The sequence below is a fragment of the Kogia breviceps genome, chromosome 9, assembly GCF_026419965.1.
Source record: "Kogia breviceps isolate mKogBre1 chromosome 9, mKogBre1 haplotype 1, whole genome shotgun sequence".
Classification (NCBI taxonomy): domain Eukaryota; kingdom Metazoa; phylum Chordata; class Mammalia; order Artiodactyla; family Physeteridae; genus Kogia; species Kogia breviceps.
The window spans coordinates 86,238,943-86,265,202 of record NC_081318.1 but is presented as its reverse complement, the minus strand read 5'-3'; the positions used below and the strand labels follow the sequence as shown (position 1 = coordinate 86,265,202).

The 26,260-nt window shown below is 39.8% G+C and overlaps 1 protein-coding gene across 11 annotated transcripts in view; it reads right to left on the bottom strand.

The window, feature by feature from the left end:
- The window catches only part of MAGI2 (membrane associated guanylate kinase, WW and PDZ domain containing 2), a 1,353,221-nt gene that overhangs the window by 742,711 nt on the left and 584,250 nt on the right, over positions 1-26,260 (bottom strand). For 4 of the 11 annotated variants that reach the window (XM_067042761.1, XM_067042763.1, XM_067042756.1 and 1 more), the window contains exon 1: positions 5,583-6,020. The exons of the other annotated variants lie outside the window; for them this stretch is intronic. The gene's annotated coding sequence lies outside the window, so the exon portion shown is untranslated. Of the gene's footprint in view, positions 1-5,582; positions 6,021-26,260 lie in introns of those variants that run through there. 11 annotated transcript variants of the gene reach the window in all.

Genomic DNA, 26,260 nt, shown 5'->3' with positions numbered 1-26,260 from the left:
AGAGCTGCCTCTGGACAAATACAGTTGTTGATTACAGACTCTTAGAGGAGTCGCCAAGTGTTTCTTGTAAGACTTACTAGCTCCAAAGCCGAAAAGAAGCTCCCTAAAGGCAAGCTTCATACTATACTCTGCTTTACAATCCCTCATATTAATCAGCAGAGCACTAATCAGTTCACGACAATTTTGTTCAAAGTGCAAATACTGCTAGAAGAGTTCACACCATAGAAAAGCTTTCATGGCTCACAAGCTAATTAGCAGCTTAGTTAGCAAGGTATAGCCACTGTCAGATGTGACCTGGAAGGTCCTGGATGCAAAGAACCAAGGATGGTAAGGGCAGATTTAGAAAAAAGAGATGCTTTGGAGGGAGTAACAGAGAGAGAAGGAAAAACCACTGTTTTGCCTAAGACTGGTCCTACAGACACTTTGTGGTAGTAAGGTTCTTTCTGAAATATCATAACAGTACTCAAATGTTCTTTCTCAGATAGGAAATCCTGACAAGAGGGAGACCCTGAAAATACTCTGGTACACTCACCTGTCAGGAGTCCAAACTAGCTAACACAATGAAGAGACTTGCTCCTTGTTAAGCCAAAGCCACACTATGTCTATCCGCTAGTACTGGTGCCTTAGTATTCATTTCTTCATTCATTTAGTCATTTAACAAAAGTTTAGTGCACACTTAACATGTGGGTTAACATGATCTAAGGGCTGAGGGGTTCTACTGTGAACAAAATGAATGTGGACCCTAACTTTAGAAGGTCCTGACTCCTGGCAGAAAGAGACATTAATCAAATAATGGCATTAATATATAACTAACAATTTTTTAAAAAATCCTTCTTTCTATAATAAAGAAAAATAATGAGCCCTGAGCGCATGCAGTAAAGAGAGCCAATTAAATGTCAGAGAAGGTAAAGAGCGCAGAAGAGCATTCTGGCAGAAGAAACACCATGTGCTAAGGCCCTGAGATAGAAGGAAACAGGAAGCTTCCCAAGACCCAAAGGAAAACTCTTCTTAAAGAGTTGTATTAATCCAAGACTGAGAATCCTTCAACAGTTGGCCAGCAATTCCATAGCTTGGCATTTGGGCTTTTGCCATCCTTTGCATAAAAGGACCCAAGGGGCTCAGTACTCTTCTGTGGGCCAGAGAAGGCTCTCATTCCTCCTGCCTTTCCTATTGGGCCAGGTTTATGCCTTTGTGGGCAGTAACTGGCAAGACCCCTGACTCCCGTGAAACGTTGAGTGACTTCCAAAGGCATCTGGAATCTGCTGCTGGGTAGAAAATGTCATTGAAATTTCAGGCTGAGAGGATATTAAAGATACCTGAAATGTTTGCAAGGACTGGTCTAGGTTAGAGGTGATCTTATAGCAAAGGTGATCTCTTTTCATTAAATGTATTATTCTCACAGAGCCAGCCCCAGGGAGAAGAGAAAGGTGAGCCAGTTGAGTGGCTGACTCTGGAATCTCAGCTGGGATCCTATTAATATGGGAACTTCCTGACCTGCAATGCTTCGATTAGAGTCATCCATTAAGCTCACTTCTTCACCATTGGCTGACTGCCTGGCAATGAGGTTCCTATTTCATAATTCACATCATTGTTCGTTTCCTTAAAGACACCAAAGTTTGATTTGCTTTACTGATGAGAAAATGAAAAAGCTATTCTGACTATGTTCTTTCACAGAGTGAATAGTAAATTTTCAAACACTTTGATTGGGGAATTTTTTAAATCATTATCACTTTCATTAGATGAGATATATACTTTGTATGACTTGGGAGAATGGATAGGGAATCTATGGGAGAAAACAGAATAATGCACTGCTTTTGGAACATACAGTGGCTTAGCTGACAGAAAGCCATTCTTATGATGAAAACTAGGCAAAGAATTAACCCCCATACTGTATACTTAGTATATTTTAAAAGCCTTGATATTCTTTAAATATACAGCATTTCCTTTATTTCAAGCAAATGATACCTATGAATATCACTTGATATCTATGAATCACTTGAACTGATAATTCACATCATAACTAACCTTGTTTAAGGTACCACCTAATGCAGTCAAATAGCAAAACACTTATATTTTTTCCAATTATATTAAAAATCTGCAATCGTCAGAGTAAGCAACTGAGGTCTTTAGAAGTGAGATTGCCACAGCTGTATGACTTAGAGCAAAAGCTAAAGATATGACAGACTTAGAGGAAAAATGTATGTAAAATTGAACATAAAATTAGAGTATTTTAAACTCAGAGGCATTTATTGTGCCCTTATTTATTTAATATCATGTTGTCACCTACTAAGGCTTTTAAAAGCTGGAAATGGAATTTAGGGTAGTACAGTTTTTAAAGTAATAGAAAATATAGACTTTAGAAAGCAGGTCATTACTACTTAAAATATTCTCAGAAAGAAGCTTTGTGTTCAAAAATATTTCACAAAAATATCTTTGTCTGAAACTTCATTGTTTCATCTCAACTTTTCCTTTCTATGCCACAGGCACCACAGGAGCAATTAATTTTAATCTTAGGAAATTTTCTATTTTCCAAACTTGAAGGTATAAGAATATAGACATACTGAAACTTATTTCAACATGTGGATTTTTCTTTTTTAGCTCTCATTAAGAACTCACTGGTATCCTAAGGGTCACTCGGGCATCACATATATCTCATTGCCAAAATTTCATGTTAGTCCTAGATCTTCTCTCCCTTGATGGCTGCTGATCATGAACTGCTTCTATTTTATAGTTATTCTGCTGCTTGTATTCAATAAAAAACAAAATTACATCAGTGGGAAGTTTCTAAGGTCCACAATTCTTTCGTATGTACGTATTATCTGGTTTAAACATCAGTGCCATCCAGCTTCTATAACAGCTGGTGAGCTATGCCCTTAGTTTTACAAACACGATTGTTTCATTCTAGACATTGGACATTTCTCAGGGTAAAACCTCCTCACTTGTAGTCATTAACAATATTTAAGAGTGACCCTGCTAATCCTCCCATGAATGTTGAGATCCATGTTTTCATTGTATTTTCTATTGTTATGTTCATTGTTCAACTATAATTGCATCAATTTCCCCAAAGCACACGATGTACCATAGTCAAATTGTCTACATGTACAAAAGCAGTAATCAGATCTACATGCAGTGTTAAAGTTCCATTTCTGTTATTCTACTAAAGAGGTGAATCCTATTGCCTCTGTAAGCACTTAGCTCCAACAAAATTATTCCAAACTGACTCCAAAAAAAAAAAAAATCTGTGCTGTGACTCCTCTCCTATGTAAATGTCCAAGAGGCAAACCCTAAGAGGGATACCCTTCAGGGGAGCAAGTGGTATAATATCTAAAGCACTTATGGAAGGTGTTTCCATAATGCTGTTAAAATTATTGTACTAGAAGTCTAACTTGTCATAATGTAGAAATGACTCCACTGCATTTTTCAGGAAGCCTTGAGGTTTTTGCAAATTTCTGGAACTAGGGGAATATTATACAATTTAAAGAACTATTCTTTCTGCACAGTGCCCACAGTATTGCACTGTTTTGCATCCTCCTGTTGTCCTTTCTGGTGGATTGTGCTATACTTCTTGCCTGAAACATGAAGAGCCCAACCCCTTCCTCATGAACCCACTTTCTACTCATAGAAGCATCTTAGAATGCTATAAAATAGAGAACAACCGATTTCACACCCCCGCAAACAACACACGCTCTTTACCAGCCCCTCAAACACACAGCTCTTTGCTAAAGCGCATCCTGCCTCTGCTGGCTGGAGCTTTCACAGACCGAAGCCTAAATGAAGGGACAGGGGAGCTGCTGTAGCCCCTCCACCTCCACTCCCTAATCAGCACAGGGATTCCTCAAGAAACACATGTGGAGAACAGGACAGAAGTACACTTCCTCCCTGCACCCTAACTCTAGGGCATGATCTTTCTCCTTGCACAACTGATCCCAGTTCTAAAACAGCGAAACAACGGTAAGAAAGAAAAGGGCAGCTTTATCTTCTCAGAGATGGATGATAGGCAAGTATCCCTGTGTCTTTACGTGTCACTTCGCAAGTGGAGAGTCCAGATGTAAAGTGTCACATATGTGTGCATCTTTTCTTAGTGAAATTGTTGACTAGCCCACTCCGCAAAAACAAAAAGTGTATATCGTGTCCAAAGAAATACAATCTACTCCCTTCTAAAAATGGAAACCCGGAAAAATATCTTCTGCTAGCCTTGCTGGGTAGTTTGTACTTGAAGTAAAACCGTCACCACCCACTCCCCATTCTCGCTGAGATTTAAAAAGGCAGGCAAACAGAAAGGAAACAGGAGCCAGTCCATTCCTATCAGAAAACAGCCATAAGAGCGAATCACGTTGAGGAAAAGCTCGACAACTCAGAGACACCATCTCCTCCGGACGGGAGGAGAGATATGGAGCCATTTTTCACTAGGTTCATAAGAAAATGTCAGCTCACAGCTGCTAGTGCACTGCCAGAGTGCATCTTAATTTGGTCAAAAGGGACCCAGCCAGTCACCCTCACAGAACATTTTTTTAAAGAGTCCATTACAAATCTGATTCCCTCTGTTCTGAGCATCTTCTTGATAAATTCTTTGGCAATTGCATGGCACGGATCTGCATCCTATTCAAAACTAAATGCCTTCCCCCACTTCCTCTTAAAATCATGTGAATTAGACACTTCTGAGCTAATCGTCAAAAAAGAGAAAGAAAGAAAAAACCACCACTCCCCACCCTCCTCCCAGCTTCTTGACTAATACCTCTGGGCAGTTTACTTCAGAATAGAGCAGATTCTTGACCAGTGCACAATGACAAATTGGCATACAAGTCTGCTATCACAGAAAGCACAGGCAATGCTTTCTTTGTAAAAACAGGAAAATACACACCCTGGAACAAAAGACACTCTATCTGCATGACAAGGAACAAGAGAAATTATGTGTTTGTTTTACACACATCTGTACCCACTTATAAAGAAATGTCTTTGCACCTATTTTAATTATGACATATTGTATTCTTTCCTCAAAATCAGGTCTCCCCAAAATTAATTTTTAAGCTTTGACTCCAATGGGAGGTAAAACATACTCTGTTGCAAGAATACCTGGTGTGTGCCTTTGTTGGTAGGGTGCCATTTCAAACTTATTATATTTAACTCAATTACATGGGAAATTGAGATAAGACAAATGCAGTCAGATATCTCTGAACTATTCTGACATTACAAGAAATGCCAAGTCAGCAGATACTTGCTGTTTACTTCTCACAATAACCTAATCATGCATTTGCAGCCTTCTGGAGCAAAATGCTAACTATTCTCCAAACAGCCACCTGACAATCTAGGGCTGAAACACACATTCTGACTCAGAAGCAGAGAGAAATCATGATGGCTCTGCCACTGGCTGTATTAAACAAAAGCTCGGCAAGCAAACGAGAGGCATTCGGTAAATGGAGTAAGAGTCAAATCAAGTTTAGGTTCACATCTGGTGGAATATGTATTGGCACTGCCTACCCAGAGGTTAGGGGGCAGAAGGGTTTGGAGGTTATAAATAGAAAACACACACATACACACATATAGATATTTAAGCAGACCCCGGTCTGTTTCAGCTTACTAACCTAGAGCTCTGTTCAAAGGAAGCAGGGAAGCCGCACGTCCTCTCCCACCTTTCCATGGTCCTCATCAGTGTCTTCTCAAACCACCTGTACTGATCCAACCCATTCTCAGATCATAGAATTCTCTTGATAGAAGTAGTCTCCTCTGAGCTTTGATTTTTTCAGCCTGGGTGTCTAGAAGTTTCTTCTTTAAGCCAGACACAGCAACACAAAACTGCCGCTGAGGTCTTTTGTTTTCCCCTCCTCTCAAAGATGAAGCATGCTGCACTTGTCTCCCTCTCTCTCTCTCTCCCTCTCTCCCTTGCTCTCTTCCTCTCCCCACTCGGGCTTACGCTCTCTCCCTCGCTTTCTCTTTCCCCACCCCCCGCCAGCAACCTCATTGGATTCCCGTGCGGTAGGGGTCATTTACATCGCTCAGCAGGAGAACCTGTGTTCCGTAGGCGCCTGTCTCTCACTTTTGGGTTTCCTCTGCGAAAGGGAGGGGAGCGGCTCGCTCTAGGTGAAGTCAGGTGACCCCTCCTTTAAAAGCCAGAGAGATGGATGGAGTGTGTGAATTTTAATATACACACAGGCACATTTACATTACAAAGCAGAGAGGAAAATCTAGCTTCTAGAGATGAGGCATTTTTGTTTTTGCTTTCATAGCCCCCTTTTAGCAATTAAGAGAAGCTAGTATGCTATAATGAAATGTAATTAAACTTTTCAGTGTTAATAACAAGGCTGCATACTTTCAGAATCATCCAACTGAACAATTCTTTTAAACTTGCAAGCATGACTGTTTCTTTTTCTTTCGAGGGTCAAAGAATCCGTTATTTTACTATTTACACAGTTTTTTTCTAATTGGCCTTTTCTTTGACATCTAGTTTAGTTTATCTCAAAGGACCATCATAAAAGACAAAAAAAAAAAAAATGTGAAAAAGGAAAAATAAGTGACAGGAAACCAGAGCACGTAGCATGGATAGAAATCAACAGTTTCCTATTACAGAATTAGATTCAATAATGAGTAATTTTTCCTCTTAGGCAAATAACTTTTCCCTTCTCTGTTTCAATGTCTTTGTCTGAAAATAGAAAATAAATGTAATAAATGTAGCATCTCCCCTCCCCGCCCATTAAGCAAGCCTGACAGAGGAGAATGTCCAGGTAGAAATACCGGTAGCTCAGGGCACCAACAGAGAAGCGACTGGAAAAACTTGTGCTAACCTTGTACCGTTGTGAAGATAAATTTATGATCTACAGACCCAGACCCTAAAGAGTAAATCTGCTAACACCTCGCTTCCTGCTCCAAAGTTTTTGATAACCAATGGAGAATCTCTCTCCTATCTCTACTATGCATTCTGCTCTTAGAAACACTGAAACGAAAAATGAGATAATCTCCATAACCTATTTTAAGAACTCTAGTTAAAAAGTACTTTATAGGGGGCTTCCCTGGTGGCGCAGTGGTTGAGAATCTACCTGCCGATGTAGGGGACACGGGTTCGAGCCCCGGTCCGGGAAGACCCCACATGCCGCGGAGCAACTGGGCCCGTGAGCCACACCTACTGAGCCTGCGCGCCCGGAGCCTGCGCTCCGCAACAAGAGAGGCCGCGATAGTGGGAGGCCCGCGCACCGCGATGAAGAGTGGCCCCCGCTTGCCACAGCTAGAGAAAGCCCTTGCCCAGAAACGAAGACCCAACACAGCCATAAATAATTGTTTTAAAAAAGTACTTTATAAAGGTAAATGACAAATAATTAGAAGGAAGATCAACAAATTTGATGAGAACAAGTATCAGAAGAAGAATCTCTTATTTGGCGTTTGGTGTTCCATGCATGGATTCTTAATTTCAAAAGCATGGTGATACTGATGTCTCAGCAAAAGAGGAAAACAGGGAGGAGAGCTGACACAGAATCACATTATCCCTGCTTCAAAAGATAACGTTTCGAACTCTTACACAAACAGCCTCTCCTTCTCTCAAGAGTGATCTCAGGGTAGTGCTGCATTTACTGCTGGGACTGAAATATACCCTGTCCCCTCCATAAACACCATTCAGCAGTAGACATGACATGAGTAACAGCTATTCACTGTTCTTGCTTGTTTTGTATTTTAAAAGCTTCACCTTACATGGAAAAGATCCTATTTAGGCTTTTAAAATAAATTATATGCTAAATGGTTGCAAATTTAGCTTCAGTGTGTGTTACCAAAATTGGCACCAAAACATTACAATAAAAATGGACAATAAAAATACTCTTCCCTCAGAAAAGTAAGTTGCCTTAGGCAAATTTAGGAAGACCTAAATTTGTGTAGGATGAAAACATAAAGCATTTCACTTTACAGTCTCATAACCAAACTAGGTGCTCTTTCACCTTTATTTTTTCCTTTTACCATTGGGTATCTCCATTTTGCCCAATTTTTTTTTTTTTTCTCCACCTCATCTCCTGGTCTTTCTTCTTTTGGCTGTGGTGTCACAGCACTTTCCTTGAATGTGCAAAATGTTGGCAATGAGAGAGAGAGTGGGAAAGACATTATGTCAGATAATACTTGGCCTTTAACCCAAACTCTAGTGTATGGCAAATTTGAAGCTCCATGCTATGCTAACAAAGATGTGTGATGAACATGGAATCTAGCCTGCATATTTTTCATTATTAATATCAAAGGATCTTGATTTAAATAGGCTTATTAAAGCTCACCAATGCAGGCCAAAGCCAAAAAAAAAAGATGAAAATAAATTAGCAAAAATGTTATAGCAACTAACCCCAGCCATCTTTCTAAAATGTCTTCCATTACTCAAGGAACAAACTGAGGTACTGACAGAGTATGGAGTAAATCTTTATTCACACCTTCATTTATTCCACCAAGGTTTATTGAGCACTTCCTTTGTGCTAAGCACTAAGTATTGAGGGAGTACAAGATAAATAAAAGAGTCTAGGCCCTTTCAGAAACTGAAAATATATACCACGTACATAAAACAGATGTTACTGCAAAATATAATTGGAAGGTCAGGAAAGGGGGGAAAAATTCTCCTTAGTGGGATGCAGGACAGTTACAATAGAATGAGTGACATTTGAACTGAGCCTTTAAAAATGTGTCAGTTTTCTAGGTAAGAAAGCAAAGACAATGGGATATCAGGCCAAGAGACACAAAAAGCATGAATAAACAGAGACACCTGTGCAGTGGAGTATGGCTGGACTCCAGGCTGCTTGAGGGAGAGTGGTTTGAAAGGTAGGTAGGAACAGGATGTGAACATCTTGAAGGCTCTGCCCAAGTATTTGTGCTTTAACTGAGATGCAAATTATTTGTTTTACAAAGATTGTTTCAACAGCAGTGTTAGGGGTGGATTATAGTAGTGTTTCCCAGACTTTCCTAATGATAAGAATAACCTGCAAGTGATAGTGAATACATAGATTCCTGGCCTTCTCCTCGAAATCTAGAGAAGGCCAGGAATCTCTATTTTTAACAAATGTCCCAGGCGGTAAGACATATAAGTATAGTTATACAGAGAGTTAATACACTCAGGATTACTACTAATCCAAATGAAAGACTTCCGATTTTTCACACTTATATAAGAGATTTTTACATAAAGGTTGAGAACAGTTACCAGAATCAAATATGGTGAATGTCCTTATTTTGCACTATGAAATATTATATTCAATAGTCTATGCAATCTCATTCCTATTTTATCTTATGTTAAACCCTCTGTCCTGTCAGCTGAACTTATTTATCATCTCTCCTCACATCAGGGTCTTTCTCACATCTGTGCCTTTTATTCCCTTCCTAGAATGACTTCTCCTTTTCTCCATCTCCACTTTCTCTCTCCTTCAAGGACTCACTGCTAACAACATGACAGGAATCCACCCCTTCTTTGGTATAGTTTACACTTAAGGTCTAATGATATTATAAAGTAGCACCAAGAATAATAATACTAATATAAAACTTTCAGATTAGTGCTAAGGGATTTAGTTTTTTAATCCTCACAATAACTCAATGAGGTATTATTATCATCACTTAGCCATTGAGGAGAGTGACGTCTGGAGGCTTAAATAATTCACCAAAGGTCAAAAAACTAACAAATGGCAGTTTCTGGATTAGGACCCTAGTCAGTCTGTGTTACATGATTAATATCATATTGTATTTTATTCCCTGATCATCTGGAACCCAAAAGACAGCAGTTGGTTATATCAGTAGATAATGTTACTGTTTTGGCTTCTGCTCTTTTGCATATTGGCTAAAGGCTCAATTCCAGGAGTTGGACTCTGTCTCTGGGTTTAAAGCCTTTCTCTGCCACTCTCAAGCTGTGTGACCAAAGGCAAGTCATTTAGCCTCTCTGTGCCTCAGTGTCCTAACCTATCTCATAGTTTCATCTTGCAGCTTAAGTGAGAATCCATGGTAAGTATTTAGTATAATGCCTGGAACTATTAGATACTCATGAATGTTAACTATCATTTTTATTATAATTGTTGTTATTAACAAGTGAGAAGCAAATTTTCTATGTATCCCCATATGAGTTTTCCCTCTCATCCAGAGATTCTGAGGGGTGAAAAAGCACCACTGCCTCTGTTTATTATTAAATGTAGTTTATGTAGCTTTCATTCTGGTTTACAGAGCTGCAGTTGATTTGATCAAGTTAGAAAGCTGTACCAACTACTGCTTAAGTAATCATGAACCACATATGTTGCTTTATTATTAGATCATAAATGTATAGTCTCTTGAGATGTCTGTGATGGCTTCCTGGCAGATAGAGTAGAAATTACACAATTTTTTAAAGCAGCACTTGTATTTTAGCAATAAGCTAAATATTAATTCTTCTTGAAAACCAATTATGCCTGCTTTATGTAAAAACTGCTGTCTTTTTCTCTAAATAAATATTTTCAATATTTTCATGGAACATTCAGAGATATGTTTACTAAGAAACTAAATTTCTTTTAAGTGTGCAATGTACTTGCCAGTTAAGTGCATGTTTAGTGTAGATATGGTGTTATGCTTCTATGAAACCAAAATCAAATAAATAGATCTTCTCTGACAGTGGGAAAAATTCCACACAAGAATTATGGTTATCACATTTTGCAAACTACAGACAAACATAACCTCAAGAAGATTCTCTTCTTCTTTTTTCAATAATATAAATTGTTGCTCCTAACAGGAAAAGATTTTACGTTTGAAGGTTTGTGAGCGTGGACTAAATGATTGATGTATTACTCTGTTGACCATTGGGTGTGCTCGTAGACTACTTTTGGGTTGGCAGCTATAATTAATGTTTGCAGAGTCAAATCTCTGGGAACTTTCTCTCCTTGCCTCTTAGGCTGCATGGCAATTTTCATCAAAAACAATTTATCTCATTTTGACTGTGTGTGCCAAATTAATGCATTATCAGTCACTGTCAAATGTATCCTGGGCTTCCCTGGTGGCACAATGGTTGGGAATCCGCCTGCCAATGCAGGGGACACGGGTCCGAGCCCTGGTCTGGGAAGATCCCACCTGCCGCGGAACAACTCAGCCTGTGCATCACAACTACTGAGCCTGCGCCCTAGAGCCCGCGAGCCACAACGACTGAAGCCCGCGCGCCTAGAGCCCGTGCTCAGCACCAAGGGAAGCCACCTCAATGACAAGCCTGCACACCGCAACGACTAGCCCCCGCTCACTGCAACTAGAGAAAGCCCGCGTGCAGCAGTGAAGACCCAACGCAGCCAAAAATAAATAAATAAAATAAAAAAATTTATTTTTTTTTAAAAAAAGAGTAAAGCTAAAAAAAAAAGTATCCTATTCTACTTGAAGATAGTTATATGCATGTGCATGCATGCATAATTATCATAGGCAATAGTTTAAGTTTGATTGTCCCATTCTGAGAGAAGAAAAGCAAGAAGCAGAAAATTCCTGCTTTGGGTTTTTCTTTAGCCTTGACTAACCAGCCAAAGCAGGTGCCTTAAGACTAGCCTTTAAATATAGCATGGTGTCAGAGACACAGGGCTTTAGTGACCCTGACTTCATGATTTCCCAGCTGTGTGCTACTAGACAAGTTACTCATCTGTAAAACAGTGATGGTATCTGTTGCATAGAGTTCTGAGGTATTAAATGAAATAATGCATATAAAGCGCTTAAGCACAATGGCTGGCATATCATCACTACCACCACCATCATCACCACCATCATGATCAACACCACCGTCACCATCACATCATTATCACCATCACTATCACTGCCACCGCTGCCATCACCACCACAATCCTCCTCGGCCGCCTACTCATTATCATCACCAAGATTTATCATGTACCAGGCACTGCTCTAAATAATTACACAATAAATGGTAGCTTCCGTTATTAGTTATAACATTTTCTTTTATTGGTTTTCAGGCCATGACACTATATAGTATAAGCCTACTGCCCTGATGTAAATCACACTATCATGTTCCAATAGGTGCTAATCAAAACAAAACTTACACTTAAATGCCTTTCAGTACATGAAGTAAAAGAGAATATAACATGCTTTTCCCTTCACTAGTCTTTCCTTTCCATAAACAGTTCTCAGGACCAGACCTTGCATATGGATGGTCCTCCTTAGATGATTTCTAAGTCCTTTGAAGGTAATTCATCATCTATTAACAATGCACACAAGAATATGCTTCATATCACTGAAAAGACTAAAGCACAAGTAGAAGTGCTTTCTATACCAAATGGGCATAAATAAATTCCATTGTTGACAGCTGTCCTTTATGAATCTGCATTTCTGATCTCACAAGAAGTCATCCCACTTCTGATTTCTGAAAACCAGGCTACATTGTGATCTTTTATTTTCTTCAGCAGCTCATACTTTTCTATAATCCTTCATCTACTTTACCTTGTGAACCCTACCAGATGGACATAAATGGGGTGTATATGGGGTTACCTGCTCTACAAGACCAACTTTGCCTGGACTGAGCCTGGACAAGATTGTAAAGTAGGTGCAATTTGTTATCCATACCTTCCACCTCTCACTCCTCTGCCCTTTAAATCACTCAGTGGTACTTTCTCCATTGCCTTCAGAGTGCTTCCTGATTTTGATTTTCATTTCACAGAAAAACCAAAATTCAGTAGAATACACTGTACATTTGTATGTGTTACCTGAAGTAAGGATACTTATTGTCTTAGTGACTGGATGGTTTGTACAATCTGACTGGATGGTTTGTACAATCTCTTAAAATGAAAACATTCCTTGGACGTAAAAACTAAATATAATTTCTAGAAATTCTAAACCATGGCCTAAAATATGTCTATTTAAATTGACTGAACTTAACAGGGCATATTTCTTACAAAGCCCAATTTTAAATCATGAAGGAAAATGAACAGAGTGGGAGCTATATACTCTGACTTGGAAACTTAACTTTGGAATAAAGGGCAGTGTATGGGCATCTTGGCTTTGAATTGTAAATCCACCATGACTGTGTGACTTAGGGGAAGATAGCTTAAGGCTGCTAAGCCTTAATTTCCTCATTCTGTAAAATAGAGAATATAATATCTAAAAGTAAATGAAATCATGGAATTGATAGCACAGAATCTGGAACATAGTAAGCTCTCAGGAAATAGGATTTTCTTCTTGCTCTTCCTAAGTAGTCAGTCACCTACTAAATAGCTCCTTTTTTCTATGGGTCATTGTCCATGGGTCACCTGATCTGCTCACATCTCTTCATTCACCTGACATTTACATTAGTGTCTTTCCGCATAAGTGGTTTCACTGTTCAAGTATAATGTGCTTTTGCAGAGGGTCTAAATTTTAGTCAAGTAATCTACTTTCCCCAAGGTATCAGAGCAACTTAATAAAACAAAATTTAAATTAAATTGTATTGGAAAAGAGGGAGAAAAGTAAAGAAAGAAGAGAAGATAGAAGAGAGGGAATAGAGAGAAGAAATAGTTACATGACCTACCCAGAGGCCAGGAGATGGTGCTATAGAAGAGTAAAGAGAATTCACTTGAAATCTATTAGGGTTCAAGAGACCTGGCCTTGGGTAACTTGTTTAATGTCAATGGCTTTCTCTATGAAACGAAGATATTGAACTTTTCCAGAGATCTCATACAGCTCACAGGTTTTGCTTTCATGCCATTAAGAAGTAAAACATTTCTTGGGCTTCCCTGGTGGCGCAGCAGTTGACAGTCCTCCTGGCGATGCAGGGGACGCCGATTCGTGCCCCGGTACGGGAAGATCTCACATGCCAGGGAGCGGCTGGGCCCGTGAGCCATGGCTGCTGAGCCTGTGCGTCCGGAGCCTGTGCTCCGCAACGGGAGAGGCCACAACAGTGAGAGACCTGTGTACCGCAAAAACAAAAAACAAAAAACAAAAAAACAAAACCACAAACCATCCAATCAGATAGCTAAAGCAAATATGATAAGACACATGAAGCTAAGAAAGGTTAAGTGTAAACCAGGTTTTGGTTTTTTTTTTTCCTGTATTTTTTGTTTTTTAACCGCTAAATAATGCAATAGCTAAGAACTATTTTCTGCATCACTCTAAAGGTTCTAGCTAGGCATGCATGGTGTCTGAGTTAAGAAAAAAAGGTCTTTTCTTCATGCATATATGTAAAGTTAAGGGGGAAAAGATTTTCTGTAACCCTTTACTTATATTTATATCTATGTTTATTAATGTAAAATGCACATAAAAATTAAAACTAACCAAGAAATTAATAAAGTTATCAACCTAGATCTTTGTTACAACATAATTTTCGAACATATCATTAAACTTTACAAAACCAAATGACACTAATTTAAATATTTTAAAATGAGATAAAAATCTACATAAGAGGAATGCTTTTAATTTTGTTTTGCTCCAAGTTAGTTTTTTAACAAGTTGATTAGGTTTAGGCAAGTCTGAATTTGCAAACAAAATGGAGACTGGGTACTTTTATTTTATAAACCATTTTTTATTGGTTGGACAAGGCCAATAGCACAAAGTTGTGTGAGTGTTCTATTTTAATTTTTAGAAATTTGGAGAAGTCCTAAAAGGTATTAATGAGAAGACATTACAGATTAGTTTTTTTTAAAACCATTGAATTAAAAAGCTGTTAACAAAAGCTTTGCACAATGAATTGTCTATTTTGCCATCATGTCAAAACTATAGACTTTGATACCACTCACTTTTTCTCTCTGGGCACGTATATAACATTTTTATTTGTACTCTGTCATTTGTTTTCTTTTTTGGGATTTAAAACTATGTCATTTACCCACATAACTGCTCCTCTCATGGCCATATCTTTACTCCTTGTTTTTGAGAAAGCTGTGCTATTTATTTCTCCTCTTTCTTGTCCCATAGGTGAGTCACCTAACTTACTAGAGCTAAGTGTCCATATCTATAAAGTAAAAAATTGGACAAGGTATTCTTTATGATCCCATCCAATTCTAAAACTTTATGCAGTTTTACAGAAAACCTGAAAAGTCATACAATATGGTGTAACACTAGAAGACAAGGATGAGGAGAGTTTCTTTTTCATTCTTTGCAAATTATGCCTGGACATAATTCCCTGGTTGATATTTCATATCCCAGATACCTACACATTAAGAATGTGAGGCAGGACTTCCCTGGTGGCGCAGTGGCTAAGAATCCGCCTGCCAATGCAGGGGATGAGGGTTCAAGCCCTGGTCCGGGAAGATACACATGCCATGGAGCAACTAAACCTGCGACCCACAACTACGGAAGCCGGCGTGCCTGGAGCCCGTGCTCTGCCACAAGAGAAGCCACCACAGTGAGAAGCCCATGCACCGCAACGAAGAGTAGTCTACACTCGCAGCAACTAGAGAAAAGACTGCACGCAGCAACAAAGACCAATGCAGCCACAATAAATAAATAAATTTAATTAACAAAAAAAGAATGTGAAACAGAGAGCGACAGAGAAATGGTGAAGCAGCGAAATACTGAGGCAGGTGGAGAGAGACAGAGAAGGGTCTACTGGACATTTATGGATTGCATGTGCATTAGAGGTGGCAGTTAAGCACTATTACACCCGCAAATCCCCAACCACCCTCTTCCCTCTCTGTTAAAAGCAGCTGTATGCTTCCAGGTTCTCAAAAAAAATATTTGGTATAATCCTTGCCTCCTCTCTGTCTTTCACTCCCCACAGCAAATCTGTCAGCAAATCCTGTCAGCCATACCTCCAAAATAGATTCAGAATCTAATCCTTTTTCACTACCTCCACTATGAACAAGCTACTCTCATGCCTAATCTGGATTATGGCAGTAGCCTAACTGGACTCCTCATTTCTGCTCTCTTCTTAGCCAGACTGTTGACCTTGTTAAAACATAAATCAGATCCTATCAAGTGTTTTTTAACCTCAAAGACTTCCCATCTCACTCAGAGTAAAATCTACTGTCATAATATGATTTATGAGGCCCTTGACAATTTGCAGGCCACTCCCAATGCCTTACCCCTCACTGTTCACTGAGCTCTGGTCACATTCGCCTCCTCAGGGTTCTTTTAATATAGCAGGCAGACTCCAACATGGAGCTTTTGTAATCAGTGTTCCCTTTGCCTGGAATGCTCTTCTCCTAGATATCTACATGGCTAGCTTCCTTATTCCTTTCAGACCTTGATTCCAAATTTACCTTATAAACTGAGGCCCTTTCTGACCATCCCACCTAATTTTCATCCCATCTCAACTTGCATCCCTTACTTCTCCCCATGCCCCTGTCCCATGTACACTTCATATTTCTGTTTCCTGCTTTATATTTTTTTAGCACTTATCGGTATTTAACATATTGCTTAATATTACATATTTTAATTATTTATCTTTTTAATTGTGTGACACCTCACTAGAATGTAAGCTTATTGAGGCAGGTATTTGGGTTAGTTTTGCTCACTTCTCTATCTTTAGTACCAAGAACAGTGCCGGGCACATAATCCTCCGTAAGTATTGGTTGAATTGAACTGTATTGGATGGAACAAAGAATGGAAACCATGAATTATGCCCTGAAGAGTAGGTCAGACTCTGGATAGGTGATGAGGAGTGTCAAGGCCATTGTTTGGTGAAGAAAAATATGTATAAACCACTTGAGAGCAAGAACCCACTTTGGAAGAGTATCATTCAGTGGTCTCAAGTTACAAATGAGAAAACTGAGTCACAGAGTAGTTAAGGTCACACAAGGACAGTTAGTCGAAGAGCATAGGGCTTTAAGCCTGATCCTCAAACCTTCCTATTCTAGGACTCTTCCTACAGATGCAAACAATTTAATCCTCAAGTTTAATCAGGACAAAACACAAGCAAGATAAAAAAGGATTTTTCTGCTTTACCTCAATTGCTACCAAATGTATCAAGTTAATATTAGGCATAAATAAGCTAATGTTGGATAATATCTGCTAATTATAATAATAATATCCCCATATTAAGAATTATCACTGCATAAAACATAAAAAACATATTTTAAACTCTTAAATTGCAAAAAGCAATAGTAATCAAGATGGTGTGGAAAGTGGGTGGAGGGATAGATGATAAAAGAGTGGCAGAATGTTGATGATGGAAATGGGTGATGGTTATATAGAGTTCATTATACTATTCTGTTTACTTTCTCTTTGTTTGACATTTTCTATAATAGAAGCTTAAACATTAAAAATAAATTAGAAACAAATCTCAAAGTGTCACTCATTTTTGTTTTCTAAGTTTCTTAAAAATAGTTATAACCAAGTCAGCGACCATATTCTTCATTCTCTACTTCTTTATCTCCTCTTAATTCAATAATTCAAAATCCAATCTTCTACATGTGATGCCAGCATACCCTGAGGGAACCTGAATAAGCTTGTGTACTGCAGTGGTCACCTTGAGAGTGGTTCTCTATGAAATCAAGTATACTTATAGTTCATGGAATCAAATCACCATGCCTTACTAAAAAAGGAGCCTGTACATTTCCTTCCCGCCCCTAATTTAGAGGCAAAGTAGTAATAAAAAATGTATATGTGGCACAGTCACTTTTTTTTGTACTGAAGACGAATTTCTCCTCTGTGGATTATCACTAATATATTCCTATGACCTTACCTATTTCAGATTGCTTCTTTTGATTTGAGACCAATCAAAATGCATTTTATCTTTCCTGTAGCTTTCAGGTTACTTCAGCGATTATTTTCATTATATATATATATATATTTTAAATCCTCCATATTCTTATTTTAACTTTAGGACTCTCCAGCTATATAGAATTTCATAAGTCCCTTTCATTTTGCCCTTGACTGCCCTCTCTCTATATTCTCCTAATCTCTTCAATTCTTCATTTGCATTGTGGATACCTATCTTTACCCATCAGAAAACAAAAACAAACACAAAAACTGAATATAATTTCATCTAGTGTATATGACTCATAGATGTATAATCCAGTTCAGATTTTCATAATTCAGAACTAAGCTAGAGAAGTGCTAAACTTTACATTTTTCTATTCAGGGATTCCCTTTTTCCCTGAGGTAGGCTTCCCACGAATAACTCCACTTAAGTCTTTTTTCATCTTACTGTTTGAATATAGTCATGATGTCCCTTGAAGTTATCTTTATATGATGTAATTCCCCTCATTAAAGCCCTTCACAACCTTCCCATTGCAGGTGACATAAAATCCAGCTCCTTCTTTCTCAGATACCATTTAAGGTGTGGTTTATCTGCCTCTGCAGCCCTATGGGAGATCTCACTGGCCTTCTCTCAGTTCCTCCCAACCTCCTATCTAGGGTAGGTTCTTCACAGGTCCTCCAGCTCAGCCATTTGTTGATTGACTTCCTAGCACTGATAACAGTTTATTTTTATACTTTCTATTCATTTGTGTGCTTTCACTTAAAAAACTACTTTCACTATATTGTGAGCTCCTGAAGGATTAAAACCTCCTATTTCCCTACTATTCTCTCCCTAAGACTTAGGTACAATAAAAAACTACAATACAACAGTTATGAGGAACATTAATTTGAGCTACCTAAGTCTCAAAAACATATATTTGGTTTATTCTTTGTTCATCTCAGGAAAATAAGAAATCTTTCAATTTGGTTAATAACAAAATCCATTAAATTTGTTTTCAATTATCTAAATAGCCAATAATATCCTCTTCTTGGTACATGCTTTCTCAGCAAAGATTTAAAATCCATGGAAGTGGACATGGAAGGAAGATGGCAGAGGAGTAAGATGTGGAGATCACCTTCCTGACCACAAATACATCAAAGATACATCTACATGTGGAACAACTCCTACAGAACACCTATGGAATGCTGGCAGAAGACCTCACACTTCCCAAAAGGCAAGAAAATCCCCACATACCTGGGTAGGGTAAAAGAAAAAACAGAGACAAAAGAATAGGGAAAGGACCTGCACCAGTGGGAGGGAGCTGTGAAGGAGGAAAACTTTCCACACACTAGGAAGCCCCTTCACTGGCGGAGACAGGGGGTGGGTGGGAGGGAAGCATCGGAGCCATGGAGGAGAGTGCAGAAACAGGGGTGCAGAGAGCAAAGCAGAGAGAATCCTGCACAGAGGATTGGTGCCAACCAGCACTCACCAGCCTGAGAGGCTTGCCTGCTCACCTGCTGAGGCGGGTGGAGGCTGGGAGCTGAGGCTCGAGCTTTGGAGGTCAGACCCAGGGAGAGGACTGGGTTTGGCTGCATGAACACAGCCTGAAAGGGGCTCATGCACCACAGCTAGCCAGGAGGGAGTCCGGGAGAAGTCTGGACCTGCTGAAGATGCAAGACACCATTGTTTCAGGGTGTGCAAGGAGAGGAGATTCCTGCTCCGTGTATGCACAGAAGGCAGAGCACTGCCTAAGCAAGCTCCAGACGGGGGCGTGAGCCACGGTTATCAGCTCGGACCCCAGAGATAGGCATGAACCGCTAACGTTGCCACCAACAATCCTGTGTGCAAGCGCAGGTCATTACCCACAACCCTCCAGGAGCCTGTGAAGCACTCCACTGCCAGGGTTCCGTCATCCAGGGACAACTTCCCTGGGAGAACACACGGCATGCCTCAGGCTGTTACAATGTCACACTGGCCTCTGCCACCACAGCTAACCCTCATTCCAATTATGACAACCATACCCCTCCATCTCCCAGGCCTGAGTGAGCAAGAGAGCCCTAATCAGCTGGTGCTTTAAGCCCCTCCTGTCTGGGTGGGGAAGAGATGACTGAGGGCGGCCCACATGCAGAGGCAGGGCCAAAACCAAATCTGAACCCCAGGAGCTGTGTGAACAAAGAAGAGAAAGGGAAATTTCACTGTGCAGACTGAGGAGCAGCAAATTAAATCCCCACAATCTATGTGATAAACCCTGCATCTGTGGAATACCCAAAATTGAGGCAATGGACTTTGGGAGGAACTGTAGACTTGAGGTTAGCTTTCTGTATCTGATTTCTATCTGGTTTTGAGTTTATCTTAGTTTAGTTTTTTGTGCTTGTTATCATTGGTGGATTTCTTTATTGGCTTGGTTGAGCTCTTCCATTTTATTTATTTATTTATTTTTGAATTTTATTATTATTTCTTAAAACAAAAAATTTTGTTTTCCTTTTTTCTCTTTTTGTGAGTGTGTATGTGTATGTTTCTTTGTGTGATTTTTGTCTGTTTAGGTTTGTTTTTACCATTCATCCTATGTTCTTTACCATTCATCCTACGTTCCTCTCTGTTCAGTTTTTTATTTGTTTGTTGTCTTTTTATGAGTGTGTGTATGTTTCTTTGTGTGATTTTGTCTGTTTAGTTTTGCTTTCACCATTTGGATTGGGGTTATATCTGTTTTTTTTTTTTCCTCTTTTCTTTTTTTTCTTCCTTTTTTTCTGAGCTGAGTGGCTGGCAGGGTCTTGGTGCTCCGACTGGGTGTTGGGCCTGAGACTACAAGCTGGAAGAGCCCATCCAGGACACTGGACCACGAGAGACCTCTTGGCCCCATGTATATCAATCGTTCCTCTCTGTTCAGTTTTTTATTTGTTTGTTGTCTTTTTATGAGTGTGTGTATGTTTCTTTGTGTGATTTTGTCTGTTTAGTTTTGCTTTCACCATTTGGATTGGGGTTATATCTGTTTTTTTTTTTTTTTTTTCTCTTTTCGTTTTTTTCTTCCTTTTTTTCTGAGCTGAGTGGCTGGCAGGGTCTTGGTGCTCCGACTGGGTGTTGGGCCTGAGACTACAAGCTGGGAGAGCCCATCCAGGACACTGGACCACGAGAGACCTCTTGGCCCCATGTATATCAATCAGGGAGAGCTCTCCCAGAGATCTCTGTCTCAACACTAAGACCCAGCTCCACCCAATGGCTAGCAAGCTCCAGTGTTGGATGCCCCATGCCAAACAACTAGCAAGACAGGAACACAATCCCATCCATTAGCAGAGAGGCTGCCTGAAGTAAAACTAAGTTCACAGACAACCCAAAACACATCACTGGATGTAGCCCTGCCCATCAGAAGGAAAAGATCCCAGCCCACCCACCAGAAAACAGGTACCAGTCCTCTCCACCAGGCAGCCTTCAAAAGCCACTGAAACAACCTCACTCACTGAGGTCAGATACCAAAAATACTGGGAACTACAAACCTGCACCTGTGAAAAGGAGACCCCCAAACACAGTAAGTTAAACAAAACGTGAAGACACAGAAATATGAAGCAGATGAAGGATCAAGGTAAAAACCCACCAGACCAAACAAATGAAGAGAAAATAGGCACTGTACCTGAAAAAGAATTCTGAGAAATGATAGTAAAGATGATGCAAAATCTAGGAAACAGAATGGAAAAAATACAAGAAACATTTAACAACGAACTAGAACAACTAAAGAGCAAATAAACAATGATGAACAACACAATAAATACAATTAAAAATTCTCTACAAGGAATCAGTAGCAGAATAATTGAGGCAGAAGGATGGATAAGTGACCTGGAAGATAACATAGTGGAAATAACTGCTGCTGAGCAGAATAAACAAAAAAGAATGAAAAGAATACAGGACAGTCTCAGAGATCACTAGGCCAAAAATAAACACACCAACATTCTAATTATAGGAGTTCCAGAAGAAGAAGAGAAAAATAAATGATCTGAGAAAAGATTTGAAAAGATTGTAATTGAAAATTACCCTAAAATGGAAAAGGAAATAGTCAATCAACTCCAGGAAGTGCAGAGAGTCCCATACAGGATAAATCCAAGGAGAAACACACGAAGACACTTGTTAATCAAACTATCAAAAATTAAATACAAAGAAAAAATATTAAAAGCAGCAAGGGAAAAGCAACAAATAACATACAAGGGAGTCCCCATAAGGTTAACACCTGATCTTTCAGCAGAAACTCTGAAAGCCAGAAGGGAGTGGCAGGACATATTTAAAGTGATAAAAGGGAAAAAACCTACAACCAAGATTACTCTACCCAGCAAGAATCTCATTCAGATTCAACAGAGAAATTAAAACCTTTACAGACAAGCAAAAGCTAAGAGAATTCAGCACCACCAAAACAGCTTTACAAAAAATGCTAAAAGAACTTCCCTAGGCAGGAAACACAAGAGAAGGAAAAGACCTACAATAGCAAACCCAAAACAATTAAGAAAATGGTCATAGGCACATACATATTGATAATCACCTTAAATGTAAATGGATTAAAGGCTCGAACCAAAAGACATAGACGGGCTGAATGGATACAAAAACAAGTCCCATATATATGCTGTCTACAAGAGACCCATTTCAATCCTAGGAACACATACAGACTGAAAGTGAGGGGATGCAAAATGATATTCCATGCTAATGGAAATCAAAAGAAAGCTGGAGTAGCAATTCTCATATCAGACAAAATGGACTTTAAAATGAAGACTATTACAAGAGACAAAGAAGGACACTACATAATAATCAAGGGATCACCCAAGAAGAAGATACAGCAATTGTAAATATTTATGCACCCAACATAGGAGCACTTCAATACGTATGGCAAATGCTAACAGCCATAAAAGGGTATATCAATAGTAACACAATCATAGTAAGGGACTTTGACACCCCACTTTCCCCAATGGACAGATCAACCAAAATGAAAATAAATAAGGAAACACAAGCTTTAAATGACACATTAAACAAGATGGACTTAATTATATTTATATGACATTCCATCCCAAAACAACAGACTACACTGTCTTCTCAAGTTCTCATGGAACATTCTCCAGGACAGTTCATATCTTGGGTCAAAAATCAAGCCTTGGTAAATTTAAGAAAATTGAAATAGTATAAGTATCTTTTCCGACCACAACGATATTGGACTAGATATCAATTACAGGAAAAGAGCTATAAAAAAATTCAAACATGTGGAGGCTAAACAATATTCTACTAAATAACCAAGAGATCGCTGAAGCAATCAAAGTGGAAATAAAAAAATACCTGGAAATGAAATGAAAACATGACGGCCAAAATGTATGGTATGCAGCAAAAACAGTTCTAAGAGGGAAGTTTATAGCAATATAATCCTACCTCAGGAAACAAGAAACATCTTAAAAAAAACAACCTAACCTTACATCTAAAGCAATTAGAGAAAGAAGAAGAACAAAAACAAACAAACAAACAAAAACCCCAAAGTTAGCAGAAGGAAAGAAATCAAAACGATCAGATCAGAAACAAATGAAAAAGAAATGAAGGAAACAAAAGCAAAGATCAAAAAAACTAAAAGCTTTGGGCTTCCCTGGTGGCACAGTGGTTGAGGGTCCGCCTCAACCCTCCCTGATGCAGGGGACGTGGGTTTGTGCCCTGGTCCGGGAGGATCCCACATGCTGCGGAGCGGCTGGGCCCATGAGCCATGGCCGTTGAGCCTGTGCGTCCGGAGCCTGTGCTCCGCAATGGGAGAGACCACAACAGTGAGAGGCCCGCGTACCAGAAAACAAACAAACAAACAAACAAACAAACAAACAAACAAACCTAAAAGCTGGTTCTCTGAGAAGATAAAGAAAATTGATAAACCATTAGCCACACTCATCAGGGAAAAAGAGGAGAAGACTCAAATCAATAAAATTAGAAATGAAGAAGGAGCAGTAGGACCTGACACTGTAGAAATACAAAGGATCATGAGAGATTCATACAAACAACTCTATGCCAATAAAATGGACAACCTGGAAGGAATGGACAAATTCTTAGAAAAGCATAACTTTCTGAGACTGAAGCAGGAATAGAAAATATAAACAGACCGATCACAAGTAATGAAATTGAAACTGTGATTAAAAATCCTCAAAAAAACAAAAGCAGAGGACCAGATGGCTTCACAGGCGAATTCTATCAAGCATTCAGAGAAGAGCTAACACCTATCCTTCTCAAACTCTTCCAAAATATACCAGAGGGAGGAACAATCCTAAACTCATTCTATGAGGCCACCATCACCCCAATACCAAACCCAGACAAAGAAATCACTAATGACTAGACTTGGAGGAGGAACCAAGATGGCGGAGTAGAAGGACGTGCTCTCACTTCGCCTTGCAAGAACACCAGAATCACAACTAGCTACTGGACAATCTTCTACAGGAAGACACTGGAACTCACCAAAAAAGATACCCCACATCCAAAGACAAAGGAGAAGCCACAATGAGACAGTAGGAGGGGTTCAATCACAATAAAATCAAATACCATGACTGCTGGGTGGGTGACTCAAAGATTGGAGAACACTTATACCACAGAAGTCCACCCACTAGAGTGAAGGTTCTGAGCCCTATGTCAGGCTTCCAAACCTGGGAATCTGTCAATGGGAGGAGGAATTCCTAGAGAATCAGACTTTGAAGCCTAGCGGGAATTGATTGCAGGACTTTGACAGAACTGGGGGAAATAGAGATTCCACTCTTGGAGGGCATACACAAAGTAGTGTGCACATTGGGACCCAGGGGAAGGAGCAGTGACCCCCAGGGGAGGCTGAATCAGACCTACCTGCTAGTGTTGGAGGGTCTCCTGCAGAGGCAGGGGAGCGGGGGAGGGGTTGTGGCTCACCAGGTGACAAGGACGCTGGCAGAAGAAGTTCTGGGAAGTACTCCTTGCTGTGAGCCCTCCCAGAGTCTGTCATTAGACCCACTAAAGAGCCCAGGTAGGCTCCAGTGTTGGGTTGCCTCAGGCCAAACAAGCAACACGGAGGGAACCCAGCCCCACCCATCAGCAGACAATTGAATTAAAGTTTTACTGAGCTCTGCCCACCAGGGCAACACCCAGCTCTACTGACCACCAGTCTCTCCCATCAAGCCTCTTAGACAGCCTCATCCACCAGAGGGCAGAGAGCAGAAGCAAGAAGAACTACAATCCTACAGCCTGTGGAATAAAAACAACATTGACAGAAAGATAGACAAGATGAAAAGGCAGAGGGCTATGTACCAGATGAAGGAACAAGATAAAACCCCAGAAAAACAATTCAATGAAGTGCAGATAGGCAACCTTACAGAAAAAGAATTCAGAAAAATGATAGTGAAGATGATCCAAGACCTTGGAAAAACAATGGAGGCAAAGATCCGGAAGATGTAAGAAATGTTTAACAAAGACCTAGAAGAATGAAAGAACAAACAAACAGAGATGAACAATACAATAACTGAAATGAAAACTACACTAGAAGGGATCAATAGCAGAATAACTAAGGCAGAAGAATGGATAAGTGACCTGGAAGACAGAATGGTGGAATTCATTGCTGCAGAACACAATAAAGAAAAAAGAATGAAAAGAAATGAAGACAGCGTGAGACCACTGGGACAACATTAAAGACAACAATATTCACATTATAGGGGTCGCAGAGGAGAAGAGAGAGAGAAAGGACCAGAGAAAATATTTGAAAAGATTATAGTTGAAAACTTCCCTAACATGGGAAAGGAAATAGCCACCCAAGTACAGGAAGCGCAGCGAGCCCCATACGGGAAATATCCAAGGAGAAACTCTCCGAGACATATAGTAATCAAATTGGCAAAAATTAAAGGCAAAGAAAAATTATTGAAAGCGGCAAGGGAAAAAAGAAAAATAACATACAAGGGAACTCCTGTAAGGTTAACAGCTGATTTCTCAGCAGAAACTCTACAAGCCAGAAGGGAGTGGCATGATATACTTAAAGTGATGAAAGGGAAGAACCTACAATAAAGATTACTCTACCGGCAAGGATCTCATTCAGATTCGATGGAGAAATTGACAGCTTTACAGACAAGCAAAAGCTAAGAGAGTTCAGCACCACCAAACAAGCTATACAACAAATGCTAAAGGAACTACTCTAAGTTGGAAACACAAGAGAAGAAAAGGGATCTACAAAAACAAACCCCAAACAATTAAGAAAATGGTAATAGGAGAATACATAGCAATAATTACCTTAAATGTGCATGGATTAAGTGCTCCAACCAAAAGACACAGGTTTGCTGACTGGATACAAAAACAAGACCCATATGTATGATGTCTACAAGGGACCCACTTAATTTTTCTTGTCTCTGTTTTCTGGTGTGAGAGGAGAGAGAATTAAGCGTGCTGCTTAAAGGAGCTCCAGAGACGGGTGTAGAGCTGCCGAAGAGACAGGAGACTTTTTCTTGCCTCTTTGTTTCCTGGTGCGAGAGGAGAAGGGAATAAGTGCGCCGCGTAAAGGAGCTCCAGAAACAGGCGTGAACCACGGCTATCAGCGCGGACACGAGACGGGCATGAGATGCTAAGGCCGCTGCTGCTGCTGCCACCAAGAAGCCTGTGTGGGAGCACAGGTAACTCTCTACACCTCCCCTCCTGGGAGCCTGTGAAGCCTGCCACTGCCAGGGTCCCGGGATCCAGGGACAACTTCCCCGGGAGAACACATGGCGCACCTCAGGCTGGTGCAACGTC